Below are 14612 nucleotides of genomic sequence, written 5' to 3'. Positions count from 1 at the left end.
GGGGGAAGAAGTTACAGATGGATGCAGTCCATTGCCCTCAACACATACAGAACACTAGCATTGGCATATAAGCCTTGCCTGTTGGCGAGTTGTTCTTGTGCAGTGTTAAGGAAGTTTAGATGCTGCACAGTAAGACTGATGATGGCATACACGACAGTGGAGAGGAACCTGAAGAAGGATGCCTGTGAAACTCCACCCACTCTGGCAGTGGTCGGCTGAAAGGTGCCAGAGGCCAGCATGTGTAGCACAGCAAGCAGCTTTGTCTATGGAGGGATGTTAATGCTGTGCTGGGATGTGGCCTACTGCATTGGCACAATCTGGGTGAGGAGGCAGATAATAGAGCCCATGTTTTAGCCCATAATGGGCTATGACCTTCTCTTGCCGTAGATGTATGAGGGTAATCCTCTGGCGATAGGTCCGCTCTCTTCAGCATGGTGCTTTTGTGGTGGAGGGTGATGGTGTACTGGTCTTCTTTGTGCTCCAAGTTGCAGTAGAATGAACTCCATGGCGTTGTTGCAGTGACCAATGATGATCTAGGATTGTCTTCTTTATATGCAGGTGTGTTTGTACCATTTTTAAGACCTGGTAATTATTGACATTAAAAAACTGTTGCTAATTTGAGTTAGTTGAAGTTTTTTGGGAATATTGACGTACAGGGATATCTTTGCAAATGTCACGTTGTGTGTTGATGGAAACACCGACCTTGCATCTAATTTTCTTTAATTCCGCTAACAGAAGTGGTGATCTTGAAAACTCATGTTTACACTGGAAAAGTGCGGCTAACACGAGTTAGCATAAACTTGTAAATGCATCGATAAAGAAAGCTGCTATAACATAAAAAAATTAACGCTACAGTGGCGTTAAGCTCTAGTATATGTGCCCTTAATTTTAGATGGTGCAGACCAGCACTTTTATTTTTACAATAATTACATATGCTTTGTGTGTGCTGTGTAAAGTCTTCTTACTTATGGCAGATACTGAAAATAAGGAAAAGCCGGCAGGGGTTCTCCTTATCATTAAAGTACCCCCTAGGATAACTGTTGCACTTTAAATGAGTTACTCAAGTGGAGGAAATTTGTTTCCCTTTTAACTGGTCTTTCTTGTTATAGTTTATAGCCAAATTATTTATAACATTTTAAGCTTGTCTAATTGCTTTGTATTATATTTGTATGCTACTGAAAAGTACTGAATAAAGTTATGATTTATTGATATTGTATGCATTCATAGTTTAGGCAGATTTCTAAATCCATTGTGCAAGTGTGTCAACAAACAAAACTCAATGAGATGTATGTTGCATATGTATTTGATGTGTACAAGTGATTCTTCTTGTCAATACACCTGAAGGCGTATTGACTCTACATACATAATAATTACTTTAGCCACACATGTACACAGAGCAATATGTGAACTGCAAATTGTGACTTAATAGATCTGGGCAAATTGCTGATCTTTCAGGGGATCTTGATAAGTACTTCCAATGATCAACGTGACATGTGGATGCCACTCTGACAATACACATTAGTCCCAGTTGAGACTGCTTCTCAATGTCCTGTCCACATGGAGAGTGTGAGGTAGGTATGAATCAGACTGTGTCCTGGCCCTATTGTCTTCCAAGACTCCCCTTAAAATAGTGATCCATATTATGCAAGGTGTCTATGTACTGTGGCCTCTGGTGTAGTGAAATTTGAATGGTTGCAATGTCATTCAAATTAGTTGCCTATTTCATGTGTATGGTGTGTGCAGATCATGACAATTGTTAGTGAGTTAGTCGGTTCCTGCACTTGCTAATTTACTACTGATGTGCTAGTTGCATTACGACCTAGCGTGTGGTACAGGAAAAGGTGTAAAAGTAGTTGATAGCTAGTTATATTATCGTGTGATTGTTGTGTTCTACACTACATTGCAGACATATGTACATAAGCTTCTGGTCTTAACACACAGTTAGAATATGTGGGTCTGTGCACATACATTATCAGTAAACTGAACAAACCACATCATGATGATGTGGTGTGCCTTTATATTCTGTCTTTTTGCACACGTCCACACATTTTATCTTCCATCAAGAAATATAATGCACTATACTTGACCATGATTGCCTGCATGACAGGGGATGTAAGTGTTATCAGAGGGTCATCTTTGTTGTTAAGTGTGGGTCAGGGTTGTCAAGGTGTGTGTAAATGTCCATCAAGGAGTTTGTGTGTGTCTCTGTCAAGGAGCGTGTGTCTGTCATGTGATGTTAAGTGTGTGTGTATATGTCCTGGTATGTTTCACGTGCCCAACCACAATCATTAGGACTCCTGGGTTGTGGTAGAGTGGATTAGTCTAGTGATCTTTGCATTGTGACTCCTTTATTTGTCATAACATGAGTTTAAGTAGCTTCGTTTAACAAGACATTTGGGTGGGGACTCATAGGGATGTGTATTTTGTCTATTTATCTCAGCTAATAGTTCTGGAGCACTGGTAGGTGATACAACTGCAAAGTCTGCTTTCCGTTTGTTCAAGCTGTCGATGCACTCAATGGATTTTTGATGGTAGCTTTCTGGGCATATAATTGCCAAAATGGTAATGCTAGGTACTATGAAGTCTAATTACCATTCAAAGACATATACATTTGGCAGTGCTTGCTCACTTGCTTCTCTAATGCACCTTCAAGCCCCCTCATGTGGAACATCTCAAGGTATACCTTTTCAGTGTGACACTGCACTGGGACTACCTCCTTCACAGCACAGATGAGGAGATCAGCTGGATCCTCAGGCCTTGCTCCCATCAGTGGTGATGAGGGTATTGGGTTCAGGGAGAACGCTGTGTCCCAGTGTATGGGTTTCTGTGGCACACTTGTGCGCATTGATATAATGTTGACATAACATTAATTCATGTCATCTTTATTTCGACAATGTTGACATAACATATGGCACAAGCAGTGGTGAGCTCATCCATACATATTTGTTCATATATCCATGTGCCTATACCCATTTCAATTCCAATTTTTATGTTGGGTCTGTCCCTGTATTTCCAGTTCACACTGTGGATAACAGATGCTGAAATTCCCTCATTCCCCATGCTCAACATGCTACAGGACACTTTCACATGACTGTGCCTTCGCTTTGTGGTCACTTCAATGTGCAGGGTAGAGGTCTGCAAACTCTGGGCGGGCATCCCTGGGGGGCCCTTAAGTGATCTCAGGGGGGTGCCAGTCTCGGTCCAAGAGAAGCATCATGTTTTGTTTTCAGAGTTAAAAGCATGAGTGTCAGTAAGCCGCCTTGTAATGAGCCATCACTAACAACTTGTCATTTATTTCCTGACTGGGAGTATCTGTAAAAAGGGGTAACAGAGCTTGAATGCAATGTTTAAAAATGCTTAGACAGATCTAAACATTGCTGATTTAACAGTAGAATTGTAAAAAAAATTGTGTGTGGGGGGAGGGGTCGAGGATTTTTATATTTTTTTACGGGAAACAGCATTAAGAAGTTGAAGATCACTGGTGTAGGGATAGCTGTGTCAAGTACTGGCATCAACATCTGCAACAGTTCTGATATTGTTGGTCATTGAGTAGATACAAAAGCGGCATGAAGTATGCAAAGGGATCCATAACTGCACAGGAAATGTGCAAGCGTGTTGTGGTGAGTTTCAGCCTTGTGAGCCTCCTGTTCCACCAGCTCTGATGAGGTGGTTGGACTGATACAGACAGTGTGTCAGAAATATGGTTAGTAATAGGGCTGGCAGTTCCAGGGGCCCCAACCACGCTACAATCTTCTCCATTGGTTCTTTCCGAAACATTTGTGGTCGGAACTCCCTGTCGGAGTCAGAAGAACTGCATCGGTTGGTAAGCTATGTATTGTAGTGCATCAAAATACTGCAGTTGGAGCGACCACTTCCGACGCAACAATGGGCGGACCAACCAACCCCGCTGAGGTTTTCCCTCTGACATCGTAATCAGGCCTGAGTGTTTTGCTCTTCGAGGTCTGCTTTGCAAGTTATCATTACTTTCACAGTCAGCGAGTTTACAGGTGGCTTCCATGAAATGAAAGACAATGGGTGTCACCATTTCTGTGAAAAAATGGTTTTGATATATAGTGAGGGAGAGTGGCACTGAGAATACCAAAAACACATTACATGGAAAAGGCAGATAAGAGGTTGTAATGCATAAAATATCATGCAATAGCCAAGTTCAACTTTATTCGGATTACAAGAAGTCCATAAAAGCACAGACACATGACCATTTATACAATGATAATAAAATTCATTTCAGATTTAGACAGTTTATAATAATATGCAATAACAATTCATAAATTAGTTTGATAAAATAGTCATACATAGGTAAAAGTGCTCAGGGTTTGGACATCGTCTTACTTGCTCTGGAGGCAATTTTAAAAAAGTGCTAGTGCGAAAGATTAGCTCTTCATTGGTCATAGTAGGTAACAACAAGTAGGTATTGTCTAGGCAAATTGGTCTCTGCTTTTCAAAAAATGGGGGTAAAAACCACTTGGTGTATTTTAAATATTATTTGCAGAGAAACAAAAAATGTAAAATAGTTTGTCCGCTCACACCGTCACATGGGCAGGGGACATGGTCAAGGTTAGGGTGGTAGCCAAGGGGAAACATAACACAAATGTAACGGAATAGAAGGCTCCTTTCCCAATGGGTCATTAGAAAGGTGAGATAAGTGGGTAAAGGACGCCTATACTGTTCTGTGCTCATATAGCTTGATGCAAAAAATAATTTTGATTCAGTGCCTATCCTTTTGTATTATATAGTGTATAAAGTGCACATTTGAGCTCATTTTTATGGAGTTTTTCGGCTGTGCTCGGGTTTACAAAAATGCTACCTTTATTAACACTACAAAGACTGTGGAACACTTCCAACAGCCAAGGGATACCTGTTCCTCTCTCACATTTAACACAGTAATAAGTAATATAATTTAAATTAAGTTCCCTATAGCAGATATATTGTGGGGTGGAGATTGGGACACCCAACTGCTTTCTGCAAAACCTATTTTCTTCCTGCTGAATGCAGAGGATGTTTACGTTGCCCAAAATCTCTGTCCCATACGTTGGTACTGGGACACATTAAGTTGTAAAAAAAAAAAAATTAAGATAGCAAAGATAGCACCTGTGTTTTTAGGGCAAGGGAGGCGAAGGATGGAATTGATGGCCTTTGAGAACTTGCTCTGGAGTGAGCCAAATGCTCAGTCCATGAGCCGTTCGCAGTAAAGACCACCCCCAAGATAAGGAAATGTACTGATGCTTGTCAATTTCTGACTACCTACAATAATGGAGTTGAGCTGGTGCTTTCTGGGGCCACAGGACATTAAAAAAAGTTTTTTTTAAATTGACGCGTAGATCTAGAATGCCCATGTAGTTAACAAAAGTCTTTAATAAGATATGCGGAGAATTCGGAGTGCAGCCAATAAGGACCGCATCATCTGCATGTAACAGTACCGGGAGTGGTTTCCCATTCGTTCTGGGGACATCTGGGGTCATAGATTTCAACAAATTGTTCAGTCCATTGATGTAAATAATAAAAAGCAGGGGTGCCAGAACACATCCCTGTCTGACTCCCGGGCCCACCCCAATGGCTCCAGAGACCGCACCGCCACTACCAATCCCTACCTTGGCCTCGAGGTATTTATTGAGATGCGCCAGAAAATGTAGCATAGGCTCACCCAGTCCATAGGATAATAAGATGAACCAAAGCTTAGATGTATTAACTAGGTCAAAGACGGATGATCGGTCCATAAAGGTCAAATAGAATGGGGAAGATCATGCAATGGTATATTTCCCAATGACCAGGTTAAGATTTAAACACTGTTCATTGGTACCGACCTTGCTGCGGAAACCCAGCTGACAAGGCTCTAAAATGCCACTTTCCTCTGACCACTTTAAAACAATCTTGTTGTATAAAACTCTGCCCAATATCTTTAGGGTATTATCGATCAAGGAGATGGGCCTATAATAAAAAAAGTTGTGACCGGTCCCCCTTTTTTAAAATTGGTACGATGGTGCTCATGGCCCAGGTGCTTGGCATCGGGGCATGCAGTAAATTATTAAAAACATTCAGAAGGAGCGGTGCCCAGAACTCTGGTTTCCATTTAATCAGATCTATAGGCAAGCCCATCCGGACCAGGAGCCTTGTTTTCAAGGCTTTGGTGGATAGCTGCTTCCACCTCAGACAAGGTTATTTGCATGCTAGGCAGGCGGCCGAGTTCGTATTGCTCTGATCCTTTGTGGGGGAGTAGCTTAGATTTTTGAGAAGTTGCTGTCCCACGACTCACTCGAGATGGTACAGCTAACAGGTGTTAACAGCTGGCCCATGGAACGCAAGTCCTTTACGGCAGACCAAAATATGTTGCCAAAGGTCACTTAGAAGAGCTCCTTTCTGATTACTAATTGCTGTATTGTAACCCCGCCAAGCTGTTTTCACATCTGCTGTACATCTTGGGTTAGATGTTAAAGCCCTACGCTGATTCCTGTTAGCCTCGGAGCACTCATGGTGGAACCATCTTGGGTCATTATTTGCCCAGGGGATAGGTTTCGACAAGAGTTAGCAAAGTTTTGCAAAATCCTGGACTGCCCCTGGGTGTGGTTCGTGAATCGATAAACATGAGGTAATAAGGTGCAAATTCTCCTTCACTAGTGTCTGAAACAATTTACCACAATCAACCCCCCTCCGTTTTAATCTTAGGTTGTCAGTTGATGGTATTATATTCCAGGCCTCACATTGGTACACGGGGCGAGGCACCAACCTCAAGACTATTTTAATAGGAATATGGTCCCCCATGGCTCATGACGATAACCTCTGCGGCTATTAGGCGGTCCACAAGGTGGGGGGGGAGATAAAGATAACATCTATGGTTGAAGAACAAGCCCTACCCCTAAAAGTAGGTGCTTGGTGGTTAATATCAAGTGAAACACTTGCGGCATCCATAACGTTAACAAGATTATGGAGGCTCAGTGTTGGACTTGGCCCTTCTGGCAGGTTCACCCCCAAACTTTTTGCTTTTTCAATGTGAATTGGTGGTAGTGATTTTTGGTTTCTGCGCACTTTCACTGTGTCCCAGTGGAAAGTGCGTGCGCACTCTGAGTGCGTGGAGTAAGGTTGGCCTGCCCTCTCATAGGAATGCATGGGGAATGTTTGGGTCCCTGGTAGTTCCTGATGCGTGAGGTGTGCAGGCTCAAATTTGGTATGTGCGGACTCGTGTGATTGAATGCTGTGCAATGATATGTGCGGCATAAATGCGTCTAGTGTGGCAGTGTCGCTTTTAGACAAGGGTGTGTGTGCAGTGAGTGTGCTGGCACATGATTGGCTGGAGCTGGCTGGTGAGCCTGGCTCCAGGAGTCTGGATGGGTCTGCCCAGTGGTGAGTGTGGAGATTAGCATACTGATGGCTGGGGAGGAGTGCACCTGGGTCCTGAAGAGGGCTGGGATTTCCCCACACAATGCTGGCTCCGCCCCCTGTGGCGCTTTTAATGACCCTAGCCCTGCCAGTGAATAAAGTGAGGGGCTGAGCACATCGAGGGAGCTCCCAGGCCAGCTGCGACAGGTTCTTCCCCCACCCTGCACAAAGACAAAGGGTTTCATTGTATAAAAAGGGGCTGTGTCCCCTTACAATTTGTTCTCTTCTTGATCCTATCTAGAGGGGGGCTGCTGCTGTGGCTGGGTGCCAGGAGGACCGCCACTGGGGATTGCCTCCCTGCCTAGGAGGACCCTGTGAGCTGGCTCTGGGCCCAGCCTTGCCCCCACCACCTCCTGAAGGACTTTGACTGGACTTTAGGGGCTCCTGGCGCTGGGGAGCACTTTAATTTGCCCTATAGCGCCTGGGAGCGCTTTATTTGTCTTGCTACCACTTGGGAGCGCTTTAATGGCTCAGCCGGTGCACACCCGGCGATTGCCCCATTTCTTTGCCGATTTTGCACCCCTGGCAGGTGCCCACCCCGCCAGGGACCTGGTGCCGCTGGTTTGGCCCCAAGCGAGTTCCCACCTCACTTCATATTTAATTGCCGAGGGAGCCTACCCCTCGAAAATCACAGCCGCCGGCCTGTGGATCTGCTGTCCTACCTCCATCCCCCCAGGGCCGCGCTGCCATTAGCGGCCCCAGAGAAAGTATTGCTGTGCTGTGATTAAGCAGGGTTCCCGTCGCATCATCTTGGGGCCGCGCAGGGATTGGCCCCGACCTCGAGGGCTTCCCCACGATCACCCGGAAGTACTGGGAGCCCGGCAGGGAGCGGACGGGAGGCCACCCCTTGCCCCTGCCTTGTGAGAAAGCCAGCCGTAGTCCTTCCCCCGGGGCTCCCAAGAGCGAGGGAGAGACCCGTGGAGGAGGTGGAGAGGAGCCAGCATACGACCGAGGAGAGAGCCCAGCAGAGAAGGGTCCACCGCCTGTAGAGAGCCTCGCCCTGCTCTCAGAGCCCACCCGCCGCCTTTAGCAGTACCCGGCCCCTAGGAGCGGGACCGGGTGACCAGGAGGGCGCTGCCCTCGCCGAGGAGCCGCCCCAGGAACAGCCGTCACACAAGCCCGGTTAGTGCACAAAGCTCTCCCACACATTGGGGCATAGAATCATTGCCCGCGCCCACAAAGGGCGCCACCGAGTTTTTAGAGCCTGCGAGGCTCAGGCGCATTTTTGGTTCTTCAGAGCCCCGAGAGGCCCAAAGACACATTTCATTTTATTTAGAGCCCGAGAGGCTCGGGGCACATCTGTTTATTTAGAGTCCCCCCATGAAGGACTCCAACGATCTAGGGTGCATTTAGGGAGGTAGAGCGGCCCCAGCTGGCAGCGGGCCGCTCCCCCCACAGTTGGCAGCAGGTTGCTCAAGCCCACGAGGCTCACAGGGCCCCGAGTGTTCCTGGCCGGAGCCTGCGAGGCTCCCATGTGTCTTGCCCAGTGGATTCAGCTGCCCAGCACTTAGTGGGCAGCTGCCACGTGTAGGCGTGGCGCATTTCTTCTTGGCTGCCTACAGTCTGCCCCTGACTTTGGGATACAGGGCGTCCTAGCCCTAGAGAGGCCAGTTGGCCTAGGGACTTCCACAGGTGGTGGATCATGTGAGTTTTGCACGATTGTTTTCCTTCCCTACACCTCTGAATGTGTTGTGATGCATCATGTGTAATGTGCTTATACCCCTACAGGTATTGTGATACTTCGGTGGTTGTTTTTCTCCTAGTGCAGGTGTCGCTAGTGAGGTCCTGGTTCCCTGCGTGACCTTTTCCTAAGGTGGTTAGTGTGGCATAGGTGGTACTTACCTGTTACCAGTAGTTACTGGTTGTGTGCTAATGTGTGCTACAGTGATTTTACATTCTATGTTCTATAATCTAAGTGCTAGTTCTAAAAGTGCATATTCCTGACAGTGGTCCAGGTGGCCCTGTCTTGTACATATCCCCTGTAAATTATGCCCGTGCCTGTTGGCACATTGTAAAGTGTGTGTTCTCATCTAATGTGTTTTGGTATAATACAAACAAATATATATAACCTTGTGTGGAGTTTCCTTTGTGGTGGGCCTTGGGTGTTGTTGCTGGGTGCGCGCGCAAACACTTAACCTACATAGCCTCAGAGTTTAGCCTTGCAGCTCGCGTCACGTTACCTAGAGGGTGAGCAGGGGTTATCTTGGCGTGTAACTCCCTTGTCCGGACTTGGGAATGGTGGTCTCTGACTGACTTTGGCGCGAGCCTCCTCCAGCCAGAGATCCCATTTCTAACACTCAGGAACTTAGCCAACTCTGCACCCCTGCGGGAGGCAGGGCCTGGGTTGAATGTGCCCACACCATGTGACATGTCTATGAATTTTGCATTAAAATCACAATCCAGGAGGATCCCCGTAACCCCTTCTGAACCTTCCTGGCAATCTAAGTTAGAAATGGAATAAAAAATCTCAAAAAAATTCCTATTTGGAGTAGAATAAAAATCATTGTTATAAATATTTCTCAAAGAAAGAGAGACTCCTTTTGTATATCAATATTTGGAGATTACGGCTATTGGTTGGTAAGACCTTAAAGCTCCCTCCAGCAGCAACGTTAATCCCAATGAATAAACCCCCCCAAATGGTAGACCAAATTTAGGGCTGGGTGCAACTATACTAAAACAATGAAACCCCTCGATATATAATTAATGAGTTGCCCAAGTCTCTTGACACCAACTATGTCTTGGTCCGATATTACACGCAGCCAATCCTAGTCACCAAGCCTTGACTGTAGACCAACTACGTTCCAACTTAAGACATTCAAATCAGTGTCAGCTTTGACCTTATTTATGGTTTGCATGACGAAGGGCGTATCAATGGGAACTACAGGTGTGTTTCCTGAGGGGTTTTCTACCTGTTGTGGTTGATCAACCGATGGAGAATTGAATATTTATAGATTGCAGATCTGCCGGGATATCGATGTGCTCGACTTGTGTGAGGCCTAAGGGGTTTTCTACAAAGTGAGATTGATCTGCTAATAGACGTGGTTGTCAATCTTGGGTGTCCAGATTAGAAAGGGCCTAAAACCTGTTAGTTACCAATGGAAAAACATGAACATTCCTAGCAGTGGTATGCTGTGGTTTATAAAAGTAACCCAACGGGAGAACACCGATACTGGAATTTAGTGTAAGTGGTTGCACTTGGATACTTAGTAGACGTCGGACCATTTGGGGTTTACGAAAATTCGAATACAGTTGCCACTAATATTTTTTGTGGGGTGGCCAATCCACCCGACACGCCTGACCACAAGAGTTTTGTTCATGTCTGAGGGGTGAAATCTTTTATGTTCGACCAACCAATCCACTGACTTATTACGTAACTCTACCCAAGACTCCCTCTGATCGCCGGTGAGAATTGGAATGCTAGCCAAAACCAGCACGTAGTGACAGGCATCAGGGGGGAGACTCAAGTCATCAGCATTGGATCTCAGGCAGCTACTCCTATTGCAATCCGTAGTCGTTGTGCCCACACTTGGATTACTTGCGCCAGAACCAAGATTAGTGCCAGGGTATGGATGTTTAAGATGGCTATTACCTAAATCTGGTGTGTTAATATTGGGCGCTCTGGTGTGTCTTGTATATTCCTTCGCTCATAATTAAAATGAGCAACAGGAAGGTTGTTATAATGTCTGCATGTGATACATGAATTAGCTGTTAAAGTATCTTTATGTTGCAGGGTAGAGCTTGGCAATTGTAAATTGGACCATTGAATTATAAGAGTCAGCATTGACAGAAGGCCCCTCCCCGCATTATCAGAGATACAGTTCTCTTTAATACCACTGAGATTGTCCATTATTGAGTCCATCCTTTGTAACCTTCCCCACAGGAGGACAAACTTCCTATAGATCATCTCCTTAATTTGGGACAATGCAGTTTCCAAGATTTTCTCAACAGAGTTTACAAGCAACGTTTCCACAGTATTGCCTATGCCAATAGCATATCCTGATAGGTTGGAAGAGATATAAGTCTGGGTACCCTTGGAATTAGAATTAAAGTGTGCTGGGGTAACTACTGGATCAGCTGTGGGATTGGCAGCACAAGAGCATTTGGGTGCTGTTGTCTTTAAAGTGCCTGCAGTCCGCTTCAGTTTATTTGGTAGAGCTTTCGTCTTAGCATTTCTCTGGGACTTGGCAAACTGTTCTAGTGTTAATACAGGACACAACCGGAGCAGTCATATCAGGTACATCCTGGTTTACTAGGGCAGAGTTAGTGGAGGCTGGATGGCTCATGATAGACTTTTGGAGAGATGGATGAGATGTACTGTCTGAATTGGGACCACTTAATGACAAACAAGCCTGTAACGATACAGGGTCCAGGGAAAGGCGGCGTTCGGTAATTTCGATATTGTGAGTCAACAAAGATCCTGCCCTCAAGATAAAAGCATCTAAAGTCCCAGCAACTAACTTCCGTTTATTCATGTTGAAGTAGCAACTATACTAGGCCAGATACCAAAGTATCAAGATGTGAAGCAACACAGAATACCCAAGTATCAAGATGTGAAGCAACACAGAACAATAAGCCAGGGATGGCAAGGACTTTCATGTTACCTGGGATTTTTTAGAGAAGGTGGATACCAGGGAGTAGATGAGAGGAGTAGATGAGAGGAGTGGCCAAGCCCAGCCCAGCCTCCTCCAGGCATGGACGGGCCCGCCCTCAGCCCGGGCACTGCGGGAGCCCTGCAGTCTTCTTAAGTGCCTCCCGGCGCTTTGGAGAATGCGTGCGTGCCACTGAGAATGCTGGGACTTGAAGTCCCGGCCGGCGTCCCCCGCTCGCGACCGGGACTATGAATTCCCCAAGTGACTCTCCTGGTGTTGGCATCAGGGATGCAAGAGTGGTGCAACAGGCAACTTGCAACAAACTCCAAGTGAAATTGACTCCCCAGATAGTGAAAGTTGGGATGGTTAATTTCTGCACCCTTTTGCTCGCTCTCGAGCACAAATCAAAAAATACTGTCATTGCTGGATGCACTCTTGTACTGCAGTACAGTTAAATCATGTTGATTGAGCTTTGGGAGGCTCTGACAGTGGGTCTCTGGAAGGAACATTAACAAGCTGTTGAAGTGAAGGTAAAAGATCTTGAACAAGAGCACCTTGGATGAAACAGAAGTCTCCATTTCAAGTAATAAAACCCAGCGCACAATTAAAGTAGAAAGTAACTTAAGGTGGCTCCTATAACAGTGCCCTCCCATTCCAAAAACTTATGTAGACGGATATTTAGGAAGTGGCTAGGTAGGGGCATCTTAATTCTCCCTTCCACATCAGCCACTTCTGCATTGCCCAGGAAGGGATGAAAAGGGTTCTGGTATTAGAACCGGAGCCTGCATGCAGAGAGCCAGTCTCTTTTAGCATATTTTATAAATTGGGCAAATGTAAAGGGATCCTTGGCATTTAGGAAGTCTGGAGCAGGGTCATTGTCCTCTGACTGAGTTTCTGGTTTAAAGGTGAGCTTTGAAGGAGTAAAGAGTGGTGCATTGGAGTCTTCAGGTCAGAGCCATCAGACAGCTTGGGAGATTGGGCTCACTCACTCCTTTGAGGTACGTTAGACAAATGGGGATTCTGTCTGCATGGAGAAGCTATTGCTAGCCATCAAGACACTTCGTCCCACCGCCTTTAAAACATTTATCCAGGATATGGGTTTTGATTAATTGCAACCAATGTATTATTTTATGTGCCCACTGTCGAGGGGTCAGGCAGGGGTATATCCTGGCCCCCTTTCTTTTTAACCTTTATATAAATGACCTTGAAGGCACATTGGTCGACACAGGGGCAGACTACCCCTTTGTGGGTCGTCGGGGACTGCCCGTCCTGCTATATGTGGACAATGCCGTCCTTATAGCCCGCACCCCGAAAGGGCTACAATCTTTACTCAACGCCTTTTATGGGTTTATGGATAGTCGTGACCTATCCATAAATAATACAAAATCTCACGCGATGCAGGTGGGGAAAGGAGTAAAAAAACAGTACCCCTTCATGGTAAATGGCACCAGGGTGCCTTTGTGTACCTCTTTTTCCTATCTTGGTGTCCATTTGGATCATCAGCTAAATTGGGCCGCTCTTAAATAAAACAAGCATTTACAATGCAACGGTTTCGCCTTTGCAAAAGTTAGAGCTATTGGCATTGTAAATGACAACATTTTTATTTATGTGTTGGTTTTGAAAACAGATAAATAAATGGCATTGTCATTTACAATGCCAATAGCTTAATCTCTCGCAAATGCCACACACACACACACACAAAGAGCCCCCCCACACACACACACAAAGAGCCCCCCCACACACACAGAGACCCCCACACACCCACACAGAGCCCCCCCACACACCAACACAGAGCCCCCCCACACACCAACACAGAGCCCCCCCACACAGAGCCCCCGCACACACTGCGAGCCCCCCCACACAGAGCCCCCCCACACAGAGCCCCCCCCACACAGAGCCCCCCCCACACAGAGCCCCCCCCACAGAGCCCCCCCCACAGAGCCCCCACCCACACAGAGCCCCCACCCACACAGAGCCCCCACCCACACAGAGCCCCCCACCCACACAGAGCCCCCCACCCACACAGAGCCCCCCACCCACACAGAGCCCCCCCCCACACAGAGCCCCCCCCCACACAGAGCCCCCCCCACACAGAGCCCCCCCCACACTCACTGCAAGCCCCCCCCCCACATCAATAGAACAGCAGGTGTGCTGGCATGGAGGCACAGGGGTCTGCAGGGCCTATTGCACCTCAAACACTACTGCCTTTTTACTACCAAATCAGGGGAGTATGCCCATTTTCCAGATTCTATTGGGTACAAGGGCATCCTTGCTGTGCCACTTCGGGCAGCCCAAAAACATTCAAATGGCCAACATTTTCTCTTCTTGCATCAGAGCCGCCATGATGTTCAGTGGGCCTTAATACAACAAAGCCAATTCACTGCACTCATAATAGGAAACCTAATAAATGCATGCACGGTCTGCCTCGTGTGTGTCTAATGATTCACTACCTTGTAAGGTAACTTTTCTTTTTTAATTCTTTGCCTAGTTTAATTTTCAAGCAATGTTTTGCTATCGAACAAAAGATATGACTTTAACCATGGGCTGACTATCAGGTAATTTCATAATACATAATTGTAGCACGATGTTCCCAAGTTCTAAACTGGCAAATCCTTCCCATCGGTCAAGGAA

The sequence above is a fragment of the Lissotriton vulgaris genome, chromosome 11 (genome assembly GCF_964263255.1).
Source record: "Lissotriton vulgaris chromosome 11, aLisVul1.2, whole genome shotgun sequence".
Classification (NCBI taxonomy): Eukaryota; Metazoa; Chordata; class Amphibia; order Caudata; family Salamandridae; genus Lissotriton; species Lissotriton vulgaris.
Note: the sequence above shows the minus strand (reverse complement) of the source record.